Source organism: Panthera tigris, chromosome D4 (assembly GCF_018350195.1).
Source record: "Panthera tigris isolate Pti1 chromosome D4, P.tigris_Pti1_mat1.1, whole genome shotgun sequence".
NCBI classification, from domain to species: domain Eukaryota; kingdom Metazoa; phylum Chordata; class Mammalia; order Carnivora; family Felidae; genus Panthera; species Panthera tigris.
In genome coordinates this window covers 12,455,849-12,468,291 of record NC_056672.1, presented here as the reverse complement: position 1 = coordinate 12,468,291, position 12,443 = coordinate 12,455,849, and the positions used below count along the sequence as shown (strand labels likewise).

Here is a 12,443-nt window from a genome sequence, read left to right as displayed (position 1 = left end):
GTATCCTGCCTTTGGGGAGTGGGAGGGTGCAGAAACTAGAAATATAAATGGGACAACTGGTAAGCCGTAGCTTTGATGTCTTATCAGAGTAGAAGAAAAATCTAAACTATTGAGTGGATGCCTTTCTAAGTACTAACTGATGTGAAAATGTTGGGGTTCGGGAGTGAACGATCAAGAAAGAATTCTTGAGATGTTTTCAGTGCAAATAGTTGGTTTTATTAAAGCACAGGGATAGGACACGTGGGCGGAAAGGGCTGCACTGGGGTTGTGATGGGTGACTGATTATATACCTTCAAGTTGGGAGGGGGTCAGGGAGAGTGTAATCTGTAAGGAATTTTGGAAGCAAGGTTTCCAGGACCTCGAGGGAATAGGTGTTGTGAGGAAAAGGTCACTTATTACTGTCTAATAAAACCTTGGTCATGAGACCCTTTAGATGTAGATCAGTGGGCCATATGCTTGGAGGATGATTGCTAACATGTATCTTGGGGGGTAGAGATAAAGGAAGTCTCCAAAGTCATTTTTATATGTTAAAGGAGACTTCTAGAATTCTGGAGGTCGGGCTAATGTTAAGCTAAGGTTGCCTTTTACCCTCAGCTAAGTGTCACCATTGAGGCAGCTGAGCTCCTAGAGGAAGGTCACTCTGCCTATCTCAAGGACCTGTCAGTGGGCTGTAAGCTGTAAGGAAATTTAATTGTTTCTTTTGCATTTGTTTCCCCATATCACCAACAACTAGGACATTAAAAAGAGTGACATAGAAAATAGTTTCAGGATTAAAATAGAACCTTCATTTGATGATACTTGAGGTGGAGCAAACAAGATGGAGGGGAAGATATGGATAGGCTTCTTACAGATGATGTTTCTAGAGGCTAAAGGAAATGATCTTGGTCCCTGGTTATAGCCTGAAGGGCAAGTTTGTCTGTGTCCAATAAAAGTGTCTTCTGGAAGAAAAGAAAAAAGAAAAGAAAAGAAAAGAAAAGAAAAGAAAAGAAAAGAAAAGAAAAGAAAAAACAACAACAACAACAACAGAGAGAAACTTTTAAATGAGACATCTTGTTTCCAAACTGCTGGAAGCCCCTATAACTCCTCCTCAACAGAAAAGGGTGCTTTTCTCATTACACATTTTACAACTTGATATACACATTTATTTTATATTTATTTTGTTATGGGAAAGCTTTATTTAGTCACTCACCCATAGCAGGTTCAAATTAGATCTCTGAATATCCAACTCATGGGACTCAGGATTTTTCTCACGTTTTGGTGGGACGGACGGGGATGTTCCATGGGAAACTGGTTCCCTCACTCCTAGGCTTCCTTCCAAAACCAGGCAATAGAACTGAAAGGGCTCCTTTCACTCAAGCTGTGGGAATGCTCTGCAGTGGGGGCTGCCTTCTGCATCTCTGCTGGGTTTCCATGTTGGGTCAGACATCACCACATTCCTCCAGAAGGGAGTAGCTTCTCTGTAGGTGGCATCTGCCTGGGTCCCCACCAGACTCCCGGGTCTATTAATGCTTGTGTTCCACGTTTTCCCTTCAAAGTTCAATTTCCTTCTTTTTGAAATAGATCCTTTAGGAACTTTTCTCAGCTAAGATCTATGAGAGGTCAATTTGCTCAGTCTTTGAAAGCATCAGTCAAAACACTAGCTCAGTTGGATATAGGTTTCTAGATTAATGTTCTGGGTGAAGACAGTGGATTGGACACGCTCATCCAAATTTGGCTTCTCTAGAACCCATTGAAAGACTATAACAAATAGTCATTCTGTAGAAATGTATAAGCCTTTAAGCCTACAGAGAATGGGAAAGGAGACAGCAAACTTCTGAAAGCTAGAAAGAAAGTGGATAAAGAAAAAATGACCTAGCAGATGGAAGTCAGGTTGGTGGCTCAGTTTATTCTACAATGTCATCAAGAGTCCAGGAGATAGTGATACTGGATAATATTAGAAATGAGGAAGAAGAGGGTGGCCAAAAATGAGGATCAAAAAAGGTGTTTGAGAAGCACTAGCTATAATCAATGCTAGTGGATGACTTCTTGTCTCCTAACCAGGAAAGCCGGTGGCATAGTCCCAGTCTGAACTGAAAGGCCTGATAAACCAGGGGAGACAATAGTGTCAGTTTTGGTCCAAATCTAAAGGCCTGAGAAGGATGAGCTCTATGGTCTGAGGGCAGGAGAAGACAGATGGCCGAGCTGAGGCAGAGAGTAAATGAGCCCTTCTACTTTTTTGTTCTATGCAGGTCCTTAAGGGTAATGGACAAATTGGCTTGTATTGGCAGTGGTGGGGGGGGGGTGGTGGTGGTGGTGGTGGTGGTCTTCTTTACTAGGTCAGCTGATTCAAATGATAATCTCTAATCTCTTCCAGAGACAATCTCTCAGACACACCCAGAAATCTTTTTTTACCAGCTATCTGAGCATCTCTTAGCCCAGTAAAATTGACACATTAAACTAACCATCACACCACTCCAGCAAAAGAGTGGAAAAGGCAGAACAGAAGTAGGCTGGATTGGGAGGGCACAGACTGGGTTAAGAGCAGAAGTTCCACCCTGAAGCTAGGGTGAATAAATGAATGTGTAGACCCTGAAAGCGGAGACCCTGCCTCCAAGCCCTGATCACCCACTTGGCTTCCAGAACAGTTATGACCAGACTTTTTCTCTCCAGGCAGAAGAATGAGAATGGAAAGGTCATCTCCAAGGAATCTGACCAGATATAGATGAAAAATGTAAACATAGTGGTATTAAGGTTTCCGCCAACAGATAGCCCAGCCATGTCACCCTCCAATGCAACTTATTCAGATCTTCCAGTTAGCTTTTTATCCACAATTAAACATGAGCAGACACCTAAATATCACCAAACAGCTAAAGAATGCCTCTAATATACAAGATAAAGATCAAACAAACAAGCCACTAACAAAAAAAAAAACTTCAAAGCAAAATAAACCACGAAAGGAAAACTTCAAAATAAAACAATTATTAAAATCTTCAGAGAGATAAGCCATTGTGCTGAATCCCAGAAACAACTTCAGGATGCTATTTAAAAAGGAACATTCAGAGAACACAAAAGATCTCTTAGAAATTAAAACCATGAGAGCAGAACTGAAACACTCAATGAGAAACGTTGGAGGTTCAAGTGAACCTTTTGGGTCATTCTCCCAAAAAAAAGTAGAGCATAAAGCAAAGAAAAAATAGAAGAAAATAATAGTATTCTATATTTTATTACAATAAAATATTATAAGGGTATAAATTTACATTTCTATATTTGAATTTTCAACAGAAAATATAAAAGCTTATATTTTATTGCAAAACATTGTATCAAATAGTCTAATAAGGCAACATCTAAATAATAGGAGTTTCCGGGTGCCTGGCTGGCTCAGTCTGTAGAGTATGTGACTCTTGATCTTGGGGGTCATGCATTCTAGCCCCATGTTGGGCATAGAGACTACTTTAAAAAAAGAAAAAAGAAAAGAAGAAAACATGAATAATGGGAGTTTCAGAAGAAGAGACCAGAGAAAATGAATGAGGGGGAAAAAATTAAAGAATTAATTTAAGGAAATTTCCTGAATTCAAATATATGAATTTGTAGGTTGAAAGGCTCATTAGGTGCTCAGAACAATGGATGAAAATGGGCACACACCAAGTCATATCACTGTGAAATATCAAAACAATGGGGACAACAAAGAACACATTAAACACTTTCAGAGGGCAAAAACAAGTCACAAACACTCAAGAGCAAGTCACACATACACGTGTAATGCAAACATTGATGATTGATCTAAACCAAATTATACTATTACTATATTAAAAGGATGAGGGTCTGGGAAATACAGAAGTGTATGGTGGGTGTGGAAGGAAAGGAAATAACTCCTATCTTCCGATATGGAAGCAATTATTCCATTATCCTCTGGCCTCTGTTGATGTTGTTGAGAAGTTTATTGACACTATAGTTGCTCCTTTGCAGGTAATCTATATTCTCTGGCTACTTGTAGGTTTTATTATTTGTCTTTGGTGTCATGAGGTTTCTCTGGGGTTTCCAACAATCTCAGTGAAGGTTTAAGGGGGCTCATCTGGATCCTTTAGGAATCAGTGTACAGCATTACGATTGTATGCTAGGCTAGTTAATATCCCTGCACACAAAAATTATATCTATAAAGATAAATGATAGGAGACACAATAAGAGCCTTTGGATGAAGTGCAAATATATAAAATCCTGAAAGGACACTATGGGTTTTTCCCAGGAAATGTAATAGATTGCTGAGTGGAACATGAGCTATTGTCCACAGTTAAAAGATAAAGAGATAAATGTGTCCCAGATTTGAGAGAAAAATGAAACCAGTTGGGGCCAGGGAATTCTTCCAGGGATTATTAAGAAGTGGCCAAATGGGCTCTGTAACCCCCAGTCTTCACCCCAGACTATGCCCCATACTCCCTTCCACGTCCAGTTGGTATATGAGAAAGCTATGGAGAGAAAGGACAATCCTATGAGTTGGGTGTTGCTGGGGAAGGATGAGTACCATGACTTTTCCCTCCTCTCCCCTTGGGAGAAATGGGAAGGTGCTATTTTCCAAATCCCTTTAACATGAAATGGGGTCCAGACATCATTCTGAAAGACGTAGAGTGTTTTATTGACACTTTATTCCTTAGTTCGGTTCTGTCTATACAGTGCACTTGCTGATCTGTGTCCTATACCCATGTGTGCAGGGGGAAAGAAATGGAAAGAGATGACAGGGAAGAGAGAAAGCAAGAGTTTAACAGTCTGTACTCTCACTACTTGGTGGGGCAAAGCTGTTTAAGTTGCCTGTGGGTCCATAAGAAGCCAGGCTTGAGCTGACTTGCTTGCACTCAACCCAAGAGAGTAACCCATCAAGCAAGGACTCCAGCAGCTGGAGACCATGGGGCATTCCACCATGAACCAAAGCAGGGGGCAGTGGTAAAGATCAAGTCTGATTGGATCACCCAGGTCAGGAGGTGGATCAAGTTGATATGGGTATGAAGTGCTGGACCCAAGACCCCCAGATAAAAACAGGGCCCCCAAACAGCTGTACCTTCAGTAACTAGCATGGTAGATAACGTGAACTCAGAGAGGTAGGAATGTGAACTGGTTTGATTTTCGTTCACTTGCTGCCTTCAACTATGCTTTACTGAGTAAAAAAAAGCTTTACTCAGCTTTTCTTCAGTGATGTCTCACGTACATTCCATTCTGGTCACTTGGACATACAGAAAAGTCCACCACCAGAGAGCCAGTGTGTAGACACATGCCACAGAAAGCAGAATGCCATCTGAGAGGGGACCACAATGGCACCAGTTAAGTAAACATTCTTTCTGTACTTCATCCATCCTTCCTGCCCCTGCTCTGCAAGAATCAAGACTAGAGGAAAAAGAGAAAAGAAAGAGTGAACATGTAGACCATGCCCGTTCCCCGCTCCAAGGCCCCCAGGAAGAAGCCTCACTGGTGGTATGGGGCAGGGTGAAGACAAGTATTCAACTGGATATGAAATTGAAATTGTAAACTAGATTGGATTGGACTCTTTGGTTGGAGAAATAGGCTTGAAAATCAGCTGCCGGGAACAACACCCACAATCATGCCACAGAAATGGCTTGCTGAGGATATGCCACCATCAGCCTAGACATTGGGAACTTGACTGCATTAGACCTACTGCAATTGTTAATGCCTCCCTAAAGTCAGATTCCATTGCCATCACCCAAGCCAACAAAATGGAAGCATTGAAAAGAGCTTATATCTTTTCTTGGTCATGTAAGAATTTAAGTCTTGCATAGATGCATCTGATTAATGGAGTCTGGGTCACATGATTTTATTCTAGCTGAAAAGGAAGCTGGGATTTGAGTTCTGAGCTCTGTACTGAAGAGGCAGAACTTACAACATGGAAATTCTCTGTATTCAGAAAAGCTTTTCAGAAGATGGTAAGTCATTGTAATGTGACAAATGTCTACCATAGCAAATACTGTTTAAAATATACTTGATTAACCACTCATACCCATTAGTATGGCTATTATCAAAAAAATCAAAATAACAAGAGTTGGTGAGGATGTAGAGAAATAGGAACACTTGTTGATACGAATATAAAATGGCACAGCTGCTACAGAAAACAAAATGGCAGTTCCTCAAAATGGAAACAGAATCACCATATGATCCAGCAACTTGACTTCTAGGTGTCTGTGCAGAAGATTTGAAAGTAGGGACTTGAGATATTTTTACATCAATATTCATAAAAGCATTATCCTCCATCAATAGATGAATGGAGAAATAAAATGTGGTATGTCCACAAAATACAATATTATTTAGCTTCAAAAAGAAATGCAATTATGGTACATTCTATAACATGGATAAACATTATGCTAAATTAAGTAAGCCAGACTCAAAAGGACAAATATTGCATGATTCCACTTAGATGAGGTACTTAAAGTAATCAAATCCATAGAGACAAAAATGGAATAATGGTTGCCAGGGACTAGGGGTTGAGGGAAATGGGGAATTAGGGCTTAGTAGATACAAAAGTTCAATTTGGGGTGAAAATTCTGGAAATGGGTGGTGGTAATGATTGTACAATACTGTGAATGTACTTAATGCCGCTGAAATGTACACTTACAAGTGGCTAACAATGGTAAATTTTATTTATGTATATTTTACCATAATGAAAAATAGAACTGATGAATAGTTTTGGAAATCAACATGAAATCGAGCAGATAATTTACTTCGTTACCCCCATATTTTAGGATTTAATCAGCTGATAAGGTTAAAAAGAGGAAATAAAGAATGACTTCCATTGTATCTTTTGTGTGAGACTCCTTCCTCAGTCACACTCTGGCTGCACCAATATTATGATGTATGAGAACTGAGTGTTAGGACTTACACCCCTAAGAGCTGAAATAACACAGTGATCCTCTTACAGCCAGTGGTCAGTGCAGGATATTGAAAAACTGGTCAGGTTAACACTCCTCTGTGTTCAACTGTCCCCATTTTGGGAGGAGTCTGCAACTCTGAGAGTCCTTGAGCAGAGAGAAAAAGATTTAAATGAAGAATAGCAAAAAGTGGGGGCGCCTGGGTGCCTCAGTCGGTTGAGCGTCCAATTTTGGCTCAGGTCATTATCTCGCGGTCTATGAGTTTGAGCCCTGCGTGGGGCTCTTTGCTTACAGCTCAGAGCTGGAGCCTGCTTCGGATTCTGTGCCTCCCTCTCTCTCTGCCCCTCCCCCGCTCGCACTCTGTCTCTCTCTGTCTCAAAAACAAATAAACAGTAAAAAAATAATTTAAACAAAAGAATGGCAAAATGTGCACATATGAACAATGAAAATACCAAAAGCTAGTTTTATTTTGCAAAAGGTTTTCAGACTCATTTTCTCGAGCTTTAAAGAAAAAACAATTATTAGCAAATGCATAAATCAAGGAGAGAGTAACGGAATGATAATTAGCATGGGAAGTTGGAGCCAAATATTCCCTGATCTCCAATTGACCTTGAGCAAATCACTTACGCGCTCTGCTCTTCAGCTTTCCCCGAGTCTACAAGGACAATCATAGCCTCACAGAGGGGTTGGGAAATCCCCTGAATTCACTGTTGTCAAGTAAATCCATGGCACGCAGACACCCTGGGAAGACATTTTGTTCCTTTCAAATTTGTAGAAATTCTATAAAAGCAGTATATTGAGCAGGAATCATCAAGTATTCATTTGGGGAACATAAAGTGCTCCAAATAAGATAGGAACTTTATATACAACCGTAGTTTTCTTTGTTATGGCTTTCAGAAGTCAAAACACATTGGTTGTCAGTTGCACTGCAATCCACACTGTCTCTTGCCTCTTGCTGTCCTGGTGACTTTGCTGCACCAAACGCTCAGGACAGAAAGTAGTTCAGCGAAGGGGCAGGAGGGCCAGGCTTTTCCTGTCTTGCCAGCGCTCTTGTTTTTGCTTCCTGACCTTGCTCATCCCTGAATCCAAATATACACTCCCGAGAACCTCTCAAGTACATGATTTACGAAGACTGCTTTGGAGTTGAAGCAAGCTATCTTGGTTCTTTAAATACATTAACTTTTAAGAGGAAGATAATAAATCTATCAGGAGGACTTTTAGGCTTAAATTCTTTTTCAAGGATCCAAAGTTAATTAAGAGGACAGATACACTAAAGAAAATGACCTTTTCCGTATCAGTTAAAAATACACGATCATTAGTGAGTCGCGTTATAGGCAAGAAAAGACAATGAGCAGTTCTAGTTGAGGCCAGCATTTCACTTAAGATCATGGAGTGGCAGGCAGTGTAGCTTATGTTCTAAGTAGTAAAAATAGCTTTACAAAGCCATCCTTTAAAACCAGACATGAGCGTGAAAAATAAATGAATACACTCTAAAGCAATAAGCTTTCACTTAGACTTTGGGGTCATATTACTGATTTATCTTGCCTGTGTCAGCTAAAGATAATTTAAAAATATTAGTCAGAAAGAAAGAATTATAGTGCTGACTACATCTAACTACATCCTTTCTTGTAGTTAGGTGGCTTTTTATTATATTACCCTGTTGAAGGGAAACTGTTTACACTGATGACAAACCAAAACAAATTCAGCCTTAGTGGGTGGGGGGAGGATGCTATTTTTCTTGAGCAAAAACATATTATAATGTGCTGACAAATTAAAAACAACTATTCTGAGTAATGAATGCATTAGGAAACACCAGACCAAAGGGATTGGAACAGTAATGACATAAAGGAAACACCCTGATTTTTTTTCCCCCTAAAAACTCGGCTAAAGTTCCAAGTAGTTTTCATTCAACACTTCCAAATATCTTTCAACAGTGTCACTCCAAAAATGAAATGATGGCAAACAAAGAGACATCTGAATGCCCAGTCTGTTTCTGTTAGAAATGCATGGTTAATTTGCGTAATTAACAAGTCTCTGTCCATTAAGTCCAACTGCCTCCAGCCTTGCCTGGCGGTAGGGGAAGGAACTTTGTGCCAGGAGCTGCAGTGGTAATATGACTCTACTCTGGTTTCAAGAGCGCGGGGTTTGGCATCTGACTGCCTGGGTTCCAATCTCAGCTCCACTACTTACCAGCTCTGTGACTTGAGACAACTTCCTTAACCTCTCTGAATCCCAATTTCTTCTGTAAATGAGAGACAGTAACAGTCACTCTCTCCTAGGATATAATAAGATGATGTATCTGAGGCACTGAGTGCAGGCCTAATACATAATAAAAATTCAATGAATCTTAACTATCTTCTTATTTTTGCTATAAGCTTGGATGATTTAACAACTCCAGAGTGCATAGCTCAACTCACTATTCAAAGATTACTTAGGCAGAAGGGTGCCCTTAGTTAGAAACAAATGAAAAATTTAGAAGTCAATGATTTCTTCCAGATGCCCAGGCTACTCTCTTGTATCAATTAGAATCAGGGAGAACCATGTAATTCCAGAATAAGAGAAGAAACCATGATGTGGTCCTTAGCCTGGACAAAGAAGTTTCACAGAGGGAGAGAATATGGCAGAGACCATAGTGCATTGGTCTTCAAATCAGAAAGTACCCGGATTCAGTTTCTTGCTTGGTCACTATATATAGTGCAGGCTGGCCTCCGAAAGATGTGTCTAGTTCTTAACCTCTGTACTCCTGAATGTGAGCTTATTTGGAAACAAGGTCTTTGCAGATGTAATTAAATTAAGGCTCTTGAGACGAGATCATCCTATACATAAGGGTAGGCTCTAAACTCAATGATGAGTATCCTTATAAAAGAAAAGGAGAAGACAGACACACCCAGAGGGGAAGCCCACAGGAGGACCGAGGCAGAGTCTGGAGTGACATGTCTACAAGACAAGGAAGTGCCAAGGAATGTGGGGGGCCACCAGGAGCTAGGAGACAGGCATGGAGTGGATTTTCTTTCTGAGCCTCAAGAATGAACCAACCCTGCTGACCTTGATTTTGGACTTCAGGTCTCCAGAAAACGGTGGAAGAATAAATTCCTATTGTTTTAAGTCACCTGGTTATAGGAATTTGTTACAGCAGACCAACAGTCAGTAAGTGAGAAAGTCAGGGCACCTGCCTGAGGACTAATGAGATTATGCGTACAAAGGCACCAGGACATAATAGGTGGTCTATGAATATTAGTTGAAAACATTCTCTCTTTAGCTTCACAACAACCCAGTTTTGTAAGATAACTAGTATCTTCATTTCATTATTTTTTTAATTTTTTAAAATTTATTTATTCATTTTAAGAGAGAAGAGTGGGGGAGGGACAGAGAAAGGGAGAGAGAGAATCCCAAGCAGGCTCTGCGTACTGTCAGGGCAAAAGCCCGACTCGGGGCTCGAACTCATGAACTGTGAGTTCACGACCTGACCCAAAACAAAGAGTCGAATGCTTAACTGACTGAGCCACCCATGTGCCCCGTCTTCATTGTCTGCTGAGGAGACGGATTCTCTTAAAAGCTGACCAACCAGCCTAAGGCCAGGTGAGCAAATAGCGGGTTTTCTGGTTCCAGTGCTCGGACCTTCTCAACCACACCGCTTTATCCTCTCTCTTGCTTACATGATCTTGCCATAAATCTCTGCCACTTGCTACATCATGTCGCTGTACCTGACTGAACTGCCATGTGTGCTGTGTATCTATGAAATAAGATATTATCTGAGGGAAGGGTGGAGACAGTAAAAGCGGAGTCTAAGAAAAGTACACAAAGTCTGAAAGGCAGATATCTTATTAAGAATTAATAGGGGACGCCTGGGTGGCTCAGTCGGTTGAGCATCTGACTCTTGATTTCGGCTCAGGTCACGATCCCAGGGTCGTGGAATCGAGCCCCTAGTTGGGCTCCACGCTGAGGATGGAACCTGCTTAAGATTCTTTCCCTCTCCCATGGTTTCTCTCCTGTTTGCACACACACGTACGCTCTCTCCTCTCAAATAATAATAATAAGAAAAGAATTAATAAGTCAAAGTTTTTTTTCTAACTTATAAATCTTTTGGGTTCATTAAGAACCCTATAACGGTGTTGAATTGTTTAATGTTCTTACAGCCTGAGACTGAGTTAGAACTGCTACGGTAAGGTAGCTAGTAGGTACACTTGAATAAGTTGATTATACCCTAAAAAGCTCTTTGTCTATCTACCGCCCATGGTTGTTTTGAGATTTGCTATGCCATCAAAAGTGGCACTCAGGCAACCTAATGAAATTCACTATTTATGCCTATAATCGTGGCAGTGGCATTTCAATGCCATCTCATTAGTGGAAGTATTTGTAGTCAACCTATTTGGGATGCCCTTGGAAGAGAAATATGCCAAGCATGTCAAAAGGGCATCATTCCCTTTCAGAACAGGGTTTATTTTTAATCAAAATGTTAGAGTAAGTACCAACACTAGATTAGTGTAACTGTTTCATTCTCCCCCCCCCTGCCCCCCCCCCCCCCCGAAAACCATAGAGAAGTCAGGTTACTTAGGAATTTGCCAAGTGTAGCAAGAAATCATTCAAACTTGTAGGGTTCTGAACTTGAGAGAGAATAAACATTCTGGAGAAATTAGAAGCAAAGATTATTGTCTCTCTTTTTCTCCCTGGTAGTTTTCAATTAGTTCATACAGTACCATCCACAAAACTGTTTAGCTGTATTACTAAAGCTTAACTAAAAAATGAGGATTTATGAAGTACTTGCCCCAGACACGTCCCATGGCTTCTGAAGGTAATGCTCAGGACCATGAGTTAGAAACCCCATTCCTGGGACTGTGGTAATGACAGGGGATTCAGATGAAGATCCCAATAAACACGACATCTTACTCTTTTCCTGTGGCATAACCCACTGACATGTTTGGCATCTACCAAGCCCAATGCTGGCTTACCTCCTCAAAACACTAGAACTTGGTCTTCATTCTTGTGTCCTGGCTGAGGGCTTCAGTTCTCTCTTCTACCATTTACTTCTGGGAAGCAGCCAATCATTCCTTAGGCTGAGGTTTCTTCATCTGTGAAAGGGGATGATGGGAGTAACTATCTCATACAGCTATTAAAGGGACTGAATTGAGGAAAGCCACATAAAGCACTTAGAATTTGGGCTGGCACACATGTTCACTCCCCTCACGCCCAACATTTGCTATAGAAGGGGTGTGCTAGGCACCAGTATGCAGTGATGGAGAAGACAGCCTCCCCGGGGCATCTCACGGTCCAGCTGAGGAGCAGACGTGAGAGTAACTCATTTTACCACTCTAACTGAGGCCTGCCAAGGTAGGGGTCCTAGAACGCTCCCTCTAACTTGCCGTGTGTGCTACTGGGAGTCCTGAGATGCCTCAGCACTTTGCAGGATAGAGATTCCCCCTGAGCTGAATGACCTAAAACCACACACATTCAGCAACTTGGTATTGTTTTCAATGACGCTACATTGCATGGTGCTGCTACACGTAAAGGCCGGGCGCATGCCTGCGTCCCCTCCGCATGCTCTCGTGCAGGCAAAGGAGATTAAACATTAGAGCTTTATTCTGTCTCCATGCACATGAC

At 41.1% G+C, this 12,443-nt stretch overlaps 1 protein-coding gene across 2 annotated transcripts in view; it reads right to left on the bottom strand.

Moving 5' to 3' along the window:
- The window catches only part of MAMDC2 (MAM domain containing 2), a 171,660-nt gene extending 159,775 nt beyond the window's left edge, over nucleotides 1-11,885 (bottom strand). The window contains exon 1 of one of the 2 annotated variants that reach the window (XM_042963626.1): nucleotides 11,795-11,885. The gene's annotated coding sequence lies outside the window, so the exon portion shown is untranslated. The remainder of the gene's footprint in view (nucleotides 1-11,794) is intronic. The other variant, XM_042963627.1, reaches the window with a different exon arrangement.
- Between the last annotated feature and the right edge of the window lie 558 nt (nucleotides 11,886-12,443).